Here is an 11,846-nt window from a genome sequence, read left to right on the forward strand (position 1 = left end):
AAATCGATATTTTAAAAATTCGATATAAATTTTAATTATTTTTTTCCGATTAAATTGCAACTGGAAGATCAAATCAATTTCAAACTATCGCGGTGTTTTTTCTTTTGATCGGATGACATTGTTAATGGGCTCAAATGACTAGGCAAATTTTTGTAAACATAGACAATAGTAAATTAACAAAAAGCACATCCAATTAAACTTATCCAAACCATATAATAAATGTTATTACATGCCATCATATATCATAGTAATTAATATGATCAAACAGTGATATCAAATAAAATTAAAACATAAGACAATATCCATGATCAAATTTTAAAACACTAAAGAGATGTCCAATTAACTAGCTAGGAATCATCAATCAGATTTAGATACTCGTTGAACCAACCAAAGAATCCAACAATATGGCCATCCATGACATTCAGAATAGTGAATTGCCGATGCTTCATTTCGGAATTGATCATCAACCATCATCCACAAGCCCTATAGATAATAAAATTTTGTTAAAAAAGTAATAGGTATTGGAGCAAATTTTAAATAGTTAATAGTCAAATATAATATTTTCAAATCCTAAAACTCATAATAATGTTCATCATTGAAACATTTTTTTCCCTTTGCTACTATCTAGGGATATTTAACTTGACATGAAAAGCATTGGCTCAATGAAGTAGTCCATTATTTTTTATATTGTCCATCAAGATCATGGTTATTTGGGAAATATGACAAAATTGAAAACAAGAACTTGAAGTGGTAGTTTTAACTGCAATTTTCTAAAATACCTATCAAAAAGACATTTATTTAATTTTCTAAAATAGATTCCTTAAATTGAGCTTAAAAGAATATCAAAAAAAAGACATGCATCTTAAACTATTTAATTTTGCCTACTTCATAAAATAATAAACCATCTAAATGTTCATGACAGAATAGAATAGATAATAAATGATTTGATATGAAAATATATGTGTTACCTAAAATAAGGGGCGAGAGAATCCTTGATACTGTCGTCATCCCAATCCAAGTTGTTCCACCAAGAGTCATCACCTTCAATACATTTTAATCTACAGTTCTTCGACATTTCAGCCCCAAATGATAAATTTTTTAGCCTTGGACAATAGGCCACACACATATATTCCAAGCAGGGAAACTGAAGTTGTCGGTTTGCAATGCGATTAAGGTTTGGCATGTAGGCCAATTTCAACTTCTGGATGCTAGAGCTGTTGTTGGACTTTCCTACGTCGGCTATTAGTTCCTTCATGTTTAAACAATGGTCTATGTCTAGAATACTAAGGCATGGCAATTGTAGAACCCAAGAAACATCCTTCAACATTGGGCATTTAAAAATATATAATTCACGAAGATTGTTGAGCCGAACTCTATTCAATGAAATCTCTTCCAATTGTTCATGGAAACAAAATTGGAGCTTCTCTAAACATTTGAAACTTGATTCGCTACCAATGCTTGCAGCCAACACTAATCAGTTCAATCTGATATCCCTAATGCACAGGCACTCAAGCTTGTCACCTGTCCTGCAGCCCCATTGTGGAGTACCCAAATCATAGTTTGGAAGTTCTGAAATCTCTTCAGGCGGAATCTTGAAATCTCGTGTCCATACAAAATGAGTTTCCATATCGATACATTTGATAACATGTTGAGACGCTCAATGTTATCTGTTGTAGCAATAATGTAAATTTCCACACTTAATCGGTGGCATCCTTTAAAACATTTTAGCTCATCATACCACCACTCAAGTGCAGATTCAATGAGAGTTATATCCAACCATTTGAGCATTGATAAATTGGATATCATCCCATTGGGTAAACTCAAGATTAGTACCCCTTAGAAGCAAACACTCTAATTTGCTCAGGTAACCAAACTCAATCGGCAGTCTTGTAATTTGATTGAAGGACAAGTTTAAATATTGAAGCTCGGTTAAACTACAAATCTCCTTGGGAAGCTCTGTTATACAACATCCACAGAGATCCAAGTATGTTAAACGAGGCATGCTTGCGAACAAATTTGGAGGAATTGTTTTCAAGCCCTTGTTGTTGCAGAGAATCAACATAGAAAGTTTTGGAAAAGTGAAAGTTCCATAATCTTGTAAAGAAGTAATATTATCATTCACCATGAATGATGCTCGCTCTACTTCTTGCCATTCTTCTTGTCTAGGCAAATTACTCAATCCAAATTTTGCTTTTACAATCCATTTTCTTTTGCTCCCCTCCAACCCATAGACCATCAATAGTGTCATGTCTCGGATGACATCGTGCATCTTTACACCTGTGTCCTTATAAGGAAAGTGCATCTCACTACATTTCTCTAGCAATGATGCAGCCATGAGAGCTTCCAAATGCAAGCATCCTTCGGCGAAAGCTTCATTGATCACAATAAAGTCACGAATTATGCCACAACCTATCCAACAAGGTATCAACTGTTTAAATATGTCAATTTTATAGTCTTCAGGCCACAAAGCACAACACAATAGGCATTTTCTGATGGAGTCATTCTCTAAATCGTCATAGCTCAGCTTGAAGGCTTTATACATGACGAGTAAATCTTCGAGTGAATCTTTTGGAAGGCATATGGTTGTCCACTGATGTTCATCTTTTATTTGATTGAGAGTGACATTCCAAACTTTCCAAGACGTTTTCCCTGACATGGCCCGGGTGACGGTGATAAGAGCGAGAGAAAGACCTGCACATTCTTTAGCGAGTTCTTTAGCAACAAACTTAATTCCAACATCTGAGATGAGAACATCCCTATTGTTGTTTTGCTCAAAGAGTTGCCATGCTTGTTTTGAATCTAGACAGTCGACTTTGATCTTCTTTTCTGGTGTCATTTGTGCACACACTTTCTCACTGCGGGTCGTGAATACCACGACTTTGTGCGGCTGCTGCTGCTGTTGACCTTGCTTAGTAGCTGAGTGTGCCATCCCCAACAGTTGAAGATCCACATATTCCCAAATATCATCAAGAAGCAGTAAGCAATTCCTGCTATTCAAGTAGTTAAACAGATTTTTACCACAAGTTTTGTCATTGTCATTCTCCTGCAGTGTGTTCAGTTCTAATTCCTTAGCAATATCCATCTGGAGCCTTTTCAATTGGTGGTCTTTGGAGGCCACAACCCAAATGACACAATCAAATCTGGTATGCTTAGGAAGATAGTGTTGCTGGATGCTCTTCAATATGGTGGTCTTACCGATACCGCCCATTCCTGGATGCCTATGATGTTGCCTCCACCACCATCGATGTAGCTCATAATGTCCTTCACATACGAATCGATCCCAATAAGTGGTTGGTATGAGATGGGAAGCATCGCAGTGGGTTTCAGAAGCACAACTGTAACAGTCGGATCCAGTTGACTAGCTCGGCTCATCAATTCATTAGCATCCCCGAGCTTCTTCGTCGCTCTTTGGTTGATGGAGCAGCAGTTTGATGACTCTCTGACAGGGACTTGATCTCCTGCTTGCTGTGTGTTCTTGTTGAGATACGCACCAGGAAGCTTCGACCGTCTTCTTCAGCACCAGGACCTCGTGAAGCTAGGGAGGGGCTGGGGAGAAGAGCCTGAAAACAAGAAGAAGATGAGAGGGAAGGCCAGGGGTGTCCCGGCGCGACCACTCCGATGCTTAAGTCAGTGTGTGAGAGAGGAAGAGGAAAAACTAGAGGAGGGAGCGGAGAATTTTGGATTACATACCAGGACTTTTTCACCTAGCCGCAACTAGGACTTTTTGCCCCTCGGTCCACCCGACCTACTAGGACTTTCACCTGGTGTCTGGTCCTCTTGATTCAGATACGGGAGCACCCACTTCCTTTATTTAAGGTTCAAAGCACATGGTTAGATCTGGATCATGGCTCATCTGACGGTTAGTCCGGTGAAGAGCGGTCTCGCTCTGATACCACTAAATTGTCATGCCCTGGGAGGGCCGTCCGAAAAATTTCGACAACATCTCCCCAGTAAATATGACAATTCCCCTAATACAAACATACATACATAGCCACAGGCGGCTGGAATAAGGACTACATGTCCAATAAACTTCACAACACACATAAACATGCAAGATAAGGCCTACACGGCCACACAACAATAATCACATGCACGAATAACCGAATATGCGACGAAAGCAATACATACTAAGCAGAGACATCAAAATCCAAATCAACATCCGATAACAAGTATAAATCCATCACAACACAATCTATGTCCACACTACAAATCCAACGAGGAATACAAAACCATAATCGAAAGAAATACCACTATACCAACCAACGACACTCCGGATGTGAGGCAGCAGCAGTCAACTGAAACTCCAAGCTCCAAGTACCTATCTGCTACCTGGGGAGAAAACATAACAACCCCAGGGTCTGGGTAGTGAGCATTAGATACTCAGTGGGTACAGGGAAGAAGTGCATGTAAAGATACATAACAGGAATAAAATAAGGAACAACTAGAACAACTAGTATAGACTGAGTAGGAAATAACAAGTACCAAGAAACAGCATGGATTATGGTAGTAATCATGGTATGTCAACAGAACAGAATAGGAATAATCCTACTATACAACAGGTATAGAATAATCAACAAGTATCATGAATCAGAGGTGTATCATGGTATATGAATCATGTAAAATCATGCAATGCATGTCATGGCATACAATGCGACAGTCATAGATCATACAAGTGCAACAGTCATACACAAAGATACTGTAAATAACAATGCAATATAATATACAACAAACATACTAGCACCCACACAGGCAGTGCAATAATAGTCGCACCCACACGGGCAGTGCGTAGCACCCACACAGGCAGTGCTATAATAATCGCACCCACACAGACAGTACGATAATGATCGCACCCACACAGGCAGTGCATAGCACCCACACAGGCAGTGCTATAATGATCTCACCCACACAGGCAGTGAGATATAACAATCAACAACAAACAACATGCAGATGTCATGAGGATCATCTCAACATATAATAGCTACAGCTAATCAGTATGCTCAATATGAATCAAGAGGAGTCACCATAAGTCAACGATATCAATCAAAGGTCAATCAGCATGTGTCAAGCGACGAATCACACAAGGTGTCAACTGGATGAATAACATAAGTCAACATAAACCAAGATAAGTCATCATAGGTCAACGATACAAAATCGAGACTATACTATCAATGGATAGATCAATCAAAGGTCAATCATCAGGTATCAAGCAACGAATAACTCAAGGTATCAACTAGGTCAACAGGAGTAGCAACAGAATAACATTAGATCATATCGAAGGTCAACGAGGTCATCAAAGGTCAACTAGATCAACTAGCAAGTATCAAGCAACAAGTAACACAGGAGTATCAACAGGATAATAACAGATCATAGCAAAAGTCAACAATAAGTATCAAGCAACGAATCCAGCAATGAATGCTAATAGGATAACAACAAGATAATAACAGGATAATGAATAACAAGATAATCATGCACCATAAAAAGAAGATCTGTGTTGACCAAGCACAGGAGTACCCACCTGATCGGACGATCGTCGACAACTGAACCTCCAGAAAATAAGATCTGAGGCTAACAGGACTAATCAAATCAAAGTCCTGAAATTATACAACCATACGTCATTTATCAAACTGATATCATATCAAATATAGTAATCAAACTCTACAATCTAATCTCACTCTAAATCCCTGCTTAGGTTTAAATCAGATTTAATCCTAAGTAGATTAAACCTAACCCAACCAACTTATCAAGTTCAATCCCCAATTACACTTGGTCTACTCATCAACATCATCCAGATTAAATCCCACAGTGTCCATGCCCAGATTCACATAACCAGCAAATTCAACAACAATCCGATCTGATTCAATAAAAGAAATCTTACCTTGAATTAGTCTTCTGCCCTAGATCAAAGCTTAGGTTTCTCCTCCTAACCTTGCTGCCGAAACCCAAGCAAAACTCCAATCAGATCAAAACACATTAATCTACTGTAGGAAACAAACCGATCTATAATCGCTCACCAAATCCATGGTTCAACACATACAATCAAGTTAAAATCAACAATAAACTCACCTTAGATCCTTGCCTCAGCCTTGCTTAGCCCTAGCTCTAAGCTTAGATTCCTCTTCTCCTTCTCTACAGATCCAACCACACGATCTGAACCATTTCTTCCCAACACAGCTTACAATTTCATCATCAGCATGTATTGGATTCAAAAGAAACCACCTCACCTTGAATCAAGCTTTAACTTAGATCCAAGCTTTGGTCCTCCTTCTTCACCCTCGCGGTCAACACCGAAAGAAACCAAAATCTGAGGAGAAAGGATTGATCATCAAACCTAACGAGATTTACCACCATCTATTTAGCATCCAACTCAAGAACCCTAAATTAGGAGAAAGCCAACTCAACTTACCAATCGGCTTCAATCCACCATGCGATCTGTCCCTTAATCCACTGCCACCACCGATTCAAACCTCCGCCGTGAGCATCCAATTCCTCCCCTAACCAAAACCAAGCTCTGCAAATCCGACAACGCTAGATCTAAGCTCAAGAAACCCTAAAAGCAAGAGATCTCAACTTACCGATGGTTCCCCTTCTTCCGGTTTGCTGCCGCCGGTCCGCCCGATCTGCCCCTTCTCCGACGAGATCCAGCCCCCCTTTCGATCTCCTTCTGGTCGCCGGCTCTTCCTCAGCCCCGATTGGGCACCGGCGTCGCAGCTTCGCGGCTGGTTTGCGTCGGAGACAAAGAACAGAGGAGCGGATCGCGAAATCTGGGAAGAGGAGATTGCGTTTCTTATTGGCCGGGTTTTGGCTTAACGGGTAGTGGATGGATCCAATAAGCCTATAACCCACATCCAATAACCCTTTAGCCATTTAGCTTTTTAACCCTTTAATCTTTCAGTATTTTACAAGCTTGACACCAGCATCTCGACAAGGTATCATTCATGTAAGATACTGAAAAATTTTAACATAAATACGAACAGATTCGTCTCGCGAAGACGAACCAAACGAAACTTGGTTGGACTAAATCGGAGGTCGTTTGACCCCTGAACCAAACAAACCAAACTTGAACCGGTTTGCTACACTACCGGTTCAGGTCAGGTTGAGTTTGGGTTTGGGTTCGGCTGATTTGGCTGGCTCGACCAGATCAGTTGGATTAATGGTTTAAGGTTTATGGATATTGGATTCATTAACCCTACCCGTTAAGCTAAACCCGACCAATAAGGAATCTACAGTACCCTAAAGTCGCGATCGGGCCACTCCGTCTTCCTCCCATCGCGCCGAAACTGCTCTGCTTCTTCCCATCGCCGCCGACGCTGAGCGAGAGAGCCGTCCGGAGCCGGAGTCGAGGATGGAGGAAGCCGGCGACTGGAGTTAGCATTGATCGTGAGCCTTCGTAGCTGTGGCCGGCCGTTCGCCTTTTCGATTCCGAGCACCGACGCTGCGTTCCTCATCGTAGCCGCCGCTAGAGGACGACGCCGCCGCTTCGATTTGTCTTCGTGCTGCTGATCTCGTGCCGGCGACACTGTTCCACCTATTGGAGCTCGATCAGTGCTCGACGCCGTCTATTTCCTCGCTGCCTCCTTCGCGTGAGCAAACGGATCGGAGAGAGGGAAGCCAAACGGTAAGAGTTAGAGCTAGGGTTCGGTCCTTGCATAATTGAGAGCCAGATGTTGATGGATCTTTCCTTTTCCACAGCTTATTTTGGAACGATTTCGGGGTTGCACTTTCCTGTTGGAATCGGCTGTGGAAGAAGAGGAAACGAGAGAAGAAGTGATAGGTAAGTGGTCTGGTGCTTGTGAATTCGTTGGATTATTTTAGAGCTTGGAATTTTGGAATTTGGGAATGGATTGAATAGGTTTGTTGGTTTTGATTCAAGTTGAGAGGAGATTGGAAAGTACATGTGGGTTTCGGCTGAGCAGAGTGAAGGGTCTTGGAATCTGATCAGATCAGATTGTGGGGTAAGACCTCTTTGGTTTGGAATTTATTTTATATGAATTGGTCAGTTTTGGTTGAATAATAATATGTAAAGAATAGATCGGAATTGATTACGTGGGTGGTTAGAGATTTATTACATATATTGAGAGGTTAGTAAAGGTGATTATTTTTCAGGACCTTGATTGGTTGCGGATATCGGATTTCTCTGAGATTACACGCAACCTATCTTGGCAGGCGGGTACCTTGACTTATCTTTTTAGATATGTCTTTACGATATGTGTAATAGCTAGTTATCAGTAATTCATGCATCTGTTCATATTTACTTCACTTGATACCTTGATCTGCTTTTACATCAGTCTTTATTGCCATTTGATAGTATCGGATACTTATGCACATTGTGGATATCAGTTAGTCATTTATTTTGCTATCATCTGATACCTTTGCCATGTTGGTTTATCTGATACTTATTGATTTTGATACCACCTGATTCCTATTCATATGCTATAGCTTGGTTTATCTTATTCCGTATCGATGTTTATGATAGACATGAGACTTTACCTCGTTATGGTTATTGGAGCATATGACATGGACTGGTAGATGGATAGGTGGTGCATGGATCATGCTTACGGATTTGTTGTTGGATATATGCTGCATGGACTAGTGTCATACATCATGCTTGCATATATTGCATACTGACGTGCGGGATTCCATTATTGTTGAGTCCGGCGTCAGTTACATGCGGGCTACCAACCAAAGGGTGTGTGTAATTGCATGTCTTGTGATCATCGGCTCCTGCTCCTATTTTAGTCGAGTCGCTCCTATTATAGTGGTAGCACAGTTTGAGCCCGTCACTCGTATATGATTTACACACACACTCCACTCATGGGTTAGTGGAAACCTTTAGGTTGGTGCATACTTGCCCTGATCGGAGCTCCGCTAGGCCACCCAAGATAGTGGTTTCATAGCGTGGTAGCATTACAGGGATCCCTCCTCTGTCATTGTGACCAGGAGATGAGAGCTTGCTCGCCCACTTATGATTTGGGTACCAGGATAGGTGTACACCTTGAGGACATCCTGTCCACTCGGTCACGCAGGAGCAGTGACGACAGAGTGCACAGAGGTCACAACTCTACCCACTCGACGACTTCACCACTGTGGATGAGTACTCAGACGGGTTTTGGCTCCCACGCGACCTCACCACTAGAGGGGTGACTGATCCGACTGTCGTCAGGGGTGACCAGGACATGCATTGCACCATGTGCATACTGCACTATTGCATTTGTTTGTGATTGCTGCACTTGTTTGTTGCATTTGGATGACATGCATGTACAGGATACCTATGTGTTGGTTTGGGGATTCCCTTTCACCTTACTATTGTTGATCGGACTCTGGTATGTACAGATCTATTGTTGTTCAGTTTTCTACCTTATTTACCTTCCAGTAGACTGTACAACATGTGATTACTGTTGATAGCTTTTATACACATATCTGCTAGATACCCGCTGAGTTTCTTTTGGAACTCACTCCGTTTACCTGTATGCCTGTTTCAGGTTGATGTGGTCTGGAGAGCTGCGCTGCTAGTCCCGAACCTTGGTGTTTTGGTTTATTTACTTTACTACATTCGTGTATTCGGACTTATTAGACTACTTGTGGTGTTTTCCTTTGAGTATGAATTTTCCGATGATTCGAGATTTGTTTTCTATATTCGAGTTGTCTATCGGATTTTGATGGATCCATTATACATGCGTGGTTGTGATACTATAGTAGGATATGTTGAGTGGCCGTGTGGGTCACATTTATTCTATTTTACTTGTATAAATCCATAGCCTGTTATGGATTGGCCGTGTGGGCCTTATATATGTGTATGTATTCAGGGAAGTCAATTGTTACAGGGGAGATGCTGCCGAAATTTCTCGGAAAGCCGTCTCCCGGGGCGTAACAATTCATGAGGCTTCGCCTTGGGGGCTGAATAGGACTCGGCTCGGTGGTTTAGGGGGACTCGGCTCGATCCATACTTCCGGTCCTGAGAGGGGGACCTGCATTAGTGGTTGCGTAGGATTCGATTCGGTCCATACCCCTGGTCCCGGGACCTTGTACCTGATATTCTCCGTCTGATTCAACCAACCGGGCCCGACATATACACCCATAACACTGTGTTTGACTCGATGGGCCGCCAATTTGATTGAAGCAATTATTGCAACTGAAGCAACCTAACGAAACAAAGCAGTAGATGGAAACAACAAACTTTTTCTCTCTTATAGATAAAAGCAGTAGTAGCTTGGATGGATTAAAACACAAAGAAAGACTTGCAATTGAATTAGCGTGAAAAGGCAAAAAGGTATATATGGGACAATACTCACTGATACTTTGGAAATACAGCTTGATATCAGTCACTTGGCCTTCCAATGTCTTCACCTCCAGTAGCCACTGGCTCACTTCCTCGGTCGGAATCTTCCCCTTGCGCTCTGCTTTAGTGATCTTGTTCTTGATGTCGTCCCTTTTGGCTTTCAATCTTGCCATTTCCTTTTCCAATTTTTGGATGCCAGATTCTAGCCTGCTCAGATCTGTGGCAATCGGATTCAGTGTCACAACTCGGCTCATCAATCTATTAGCCTCTTCGAGCTTATTCACTACTCTAAGAATGATACAACAGTAGTTTGATGACTTTTAGATAGGGGCTTGATCTCCTGCTTCCTGTGTTCGACTCGACGTGCCGCCAATGTGATTGAAGCAACACAACAATTTTTTCTCTCTCCCTTATAGATGAAAATCCTTGTCGACATCAGCCACTTTGCCTTCCAATATCTCCCCCTTCCGTAACCACTGGCTCACTTCGTTGGTTGGTCGGAAACTTTCTGATATGGACCTGATCTCCTGCTTCCTGTGTTTCACTCGACGTGCCGCCAATTTGATTGAAGCAACACAACAATTTTTTCTCTCTCCCTTATAGATGAAAGCAGAAGTAGCTTGTATGGATCAAAACATACACAAGACTTGCAATGGAATTATCGTGAAAAGGCAAAAAAGTATGTACGGGAGAATACTCACTCATGGTTTGGAAATCCTTGTCGATATCAGCCACTTTGCCTTCCAGTATCTCCACCTCCCGTAGCCACTGATTCACTTCGTTGGTCAGAATTTTCTCTTTACGCTCCTCCTCCTTGATCTGGTTCTTAATGTCGTCTCTTTTGGCTTTCAAGATTTTCATTTCCTTTTTCAACTTCTTGATGGCAGATTTTGGCCGTGCCAGCCGCCGTGATGCCCACAGCCCGCTCAGGCACTCGTTGACGTTTACGGTACAAGTTAGTGGATTTAGTTTGATGCAGGCCATGGACGAGAAGAAGCTAGCTAGCAACTAGAGATCTGTTTCTTTTGCAGAGAGCAAGCAAGGGCCAGCGAAGCAAACAAAGATGAAGAAAGTCAAAAGATTGGTTCGTTATACACGACAAGAAATGGGAAAAAAAACTTTTAGTTGTAGACATGTAAAACTAAGGGAGACTTGCTTAAAAATACCTAATGAAAAATTTTTCTTTATGATCAATCCCCATCCATGAATTGTTTACATGCACTCCCCAATCTTTCCCAATCTTTAATTTCAACTCCCCAATACATGATTTTACAAACTCACCCTCCACCTCCTGCTGTCTTCTCCCCTTCGCTCTCCCTATCGCCTCCTGCTGCTCTCGCCTCCACCTCCTCTTCGTCTTCTTCCTTTCCTTGGAAGCGTAGAGGTTCACATCCGATGCTGGGCTCCCACCTCACGGTCGTGCCTCCTCAGCTTGTCGTTAGCTGCTCCTCCGGTTTGGGCTCGGATTCGCCCAATTACAACTCGAGGTTCACCCTTCACTGCTTAGGGCTTTAAACCATCAGGAGTTAACCATTGAGGCTTTGTCGAACCTTTTAGTTGTGAGGTGTAA

The 11,846-nt window shown here is 41.9% G+C and overlaps 2 long non-coding RNA genes and 1 pseudogene across 7 annotated transcripts; 1 reads left to right on the forward strand and 2 right to left on the reverse strand.

Annotated features, from left to right (window-relative positions):
- Positions 1-235: 235 nt before the first annotated feature.
- On the reverse strand, positions 236-11,260 carry LOC141818128 (disease resistance protein RPS2-like; annotated as a pseudogene).
- Positions 4,109-6,743, reverse strand: LOC141818129 (uncharacterized). Of its 5 annotated transcripts, none has more exons than XR_012600914.1 (7): positions 6,573-6,743; positions 6,404-6,508; positions 6,222-6,301; positions 6,064-6,126; positions 5,876-5,978; positions 5,516-5,591; positions 4,109-4,329 (listed from the first exon to the last, which is right to left on the reverse strand). It is a non-coding gene; the product is annotated as an uncharacterized LOC141818129 (long non-coding RNA). The 5 variants fall into 5 exon arrangements; XR_012600913.1 differs by having other exon boundaries at positions 4,112-4,329; positions 5,876-5,929; XR_012600912.1 differs by having other exon boundaries at positions 4,112-4,329; positions 5,876-5,975; positions 6,064-6,147.
- On the forward strand, positions 7,284-9,796 carry LOC141818130 (uncharacterized). 2 transcript variants are annotated; one of them, XR_012600916.1, is made up of 5 exons: positions 7,284-7,615; positions 7,690-7,771; positions 7,850-7,952; positions 8,104-8,163; positions 9,480-9,796. It is a non-coding gene; the product is annotated as an uncharacterized LOC141818130 (long non-coding RNA). The 2 variants fall into 2 exon arrangements; XR_012600915.1 differs by having other exon boundaries at positions 7,871-7,952.
- Positions 11,261-11,846: the final 586 nt, after the last annotated feature.

This window comes from Curcuma longa, unplaced genomic scaffold, assembly GCF_044706935.1.
Source record: "Curcuma longa cultivar G26 ecotype Majalengka, Jawa Barat unplaced genomic scaffold, ITB_CL_G26_1.1 contig_23461, whole genome shotgun sequence".
NCBI classification, from domain to species: domain Eukaryota; kingdom Viridiplantae; phylum Streptophyta; class Magnoliopsida; order Zingiberales; family Zingiberaceae; genus Curcuma; species Curcuma longa.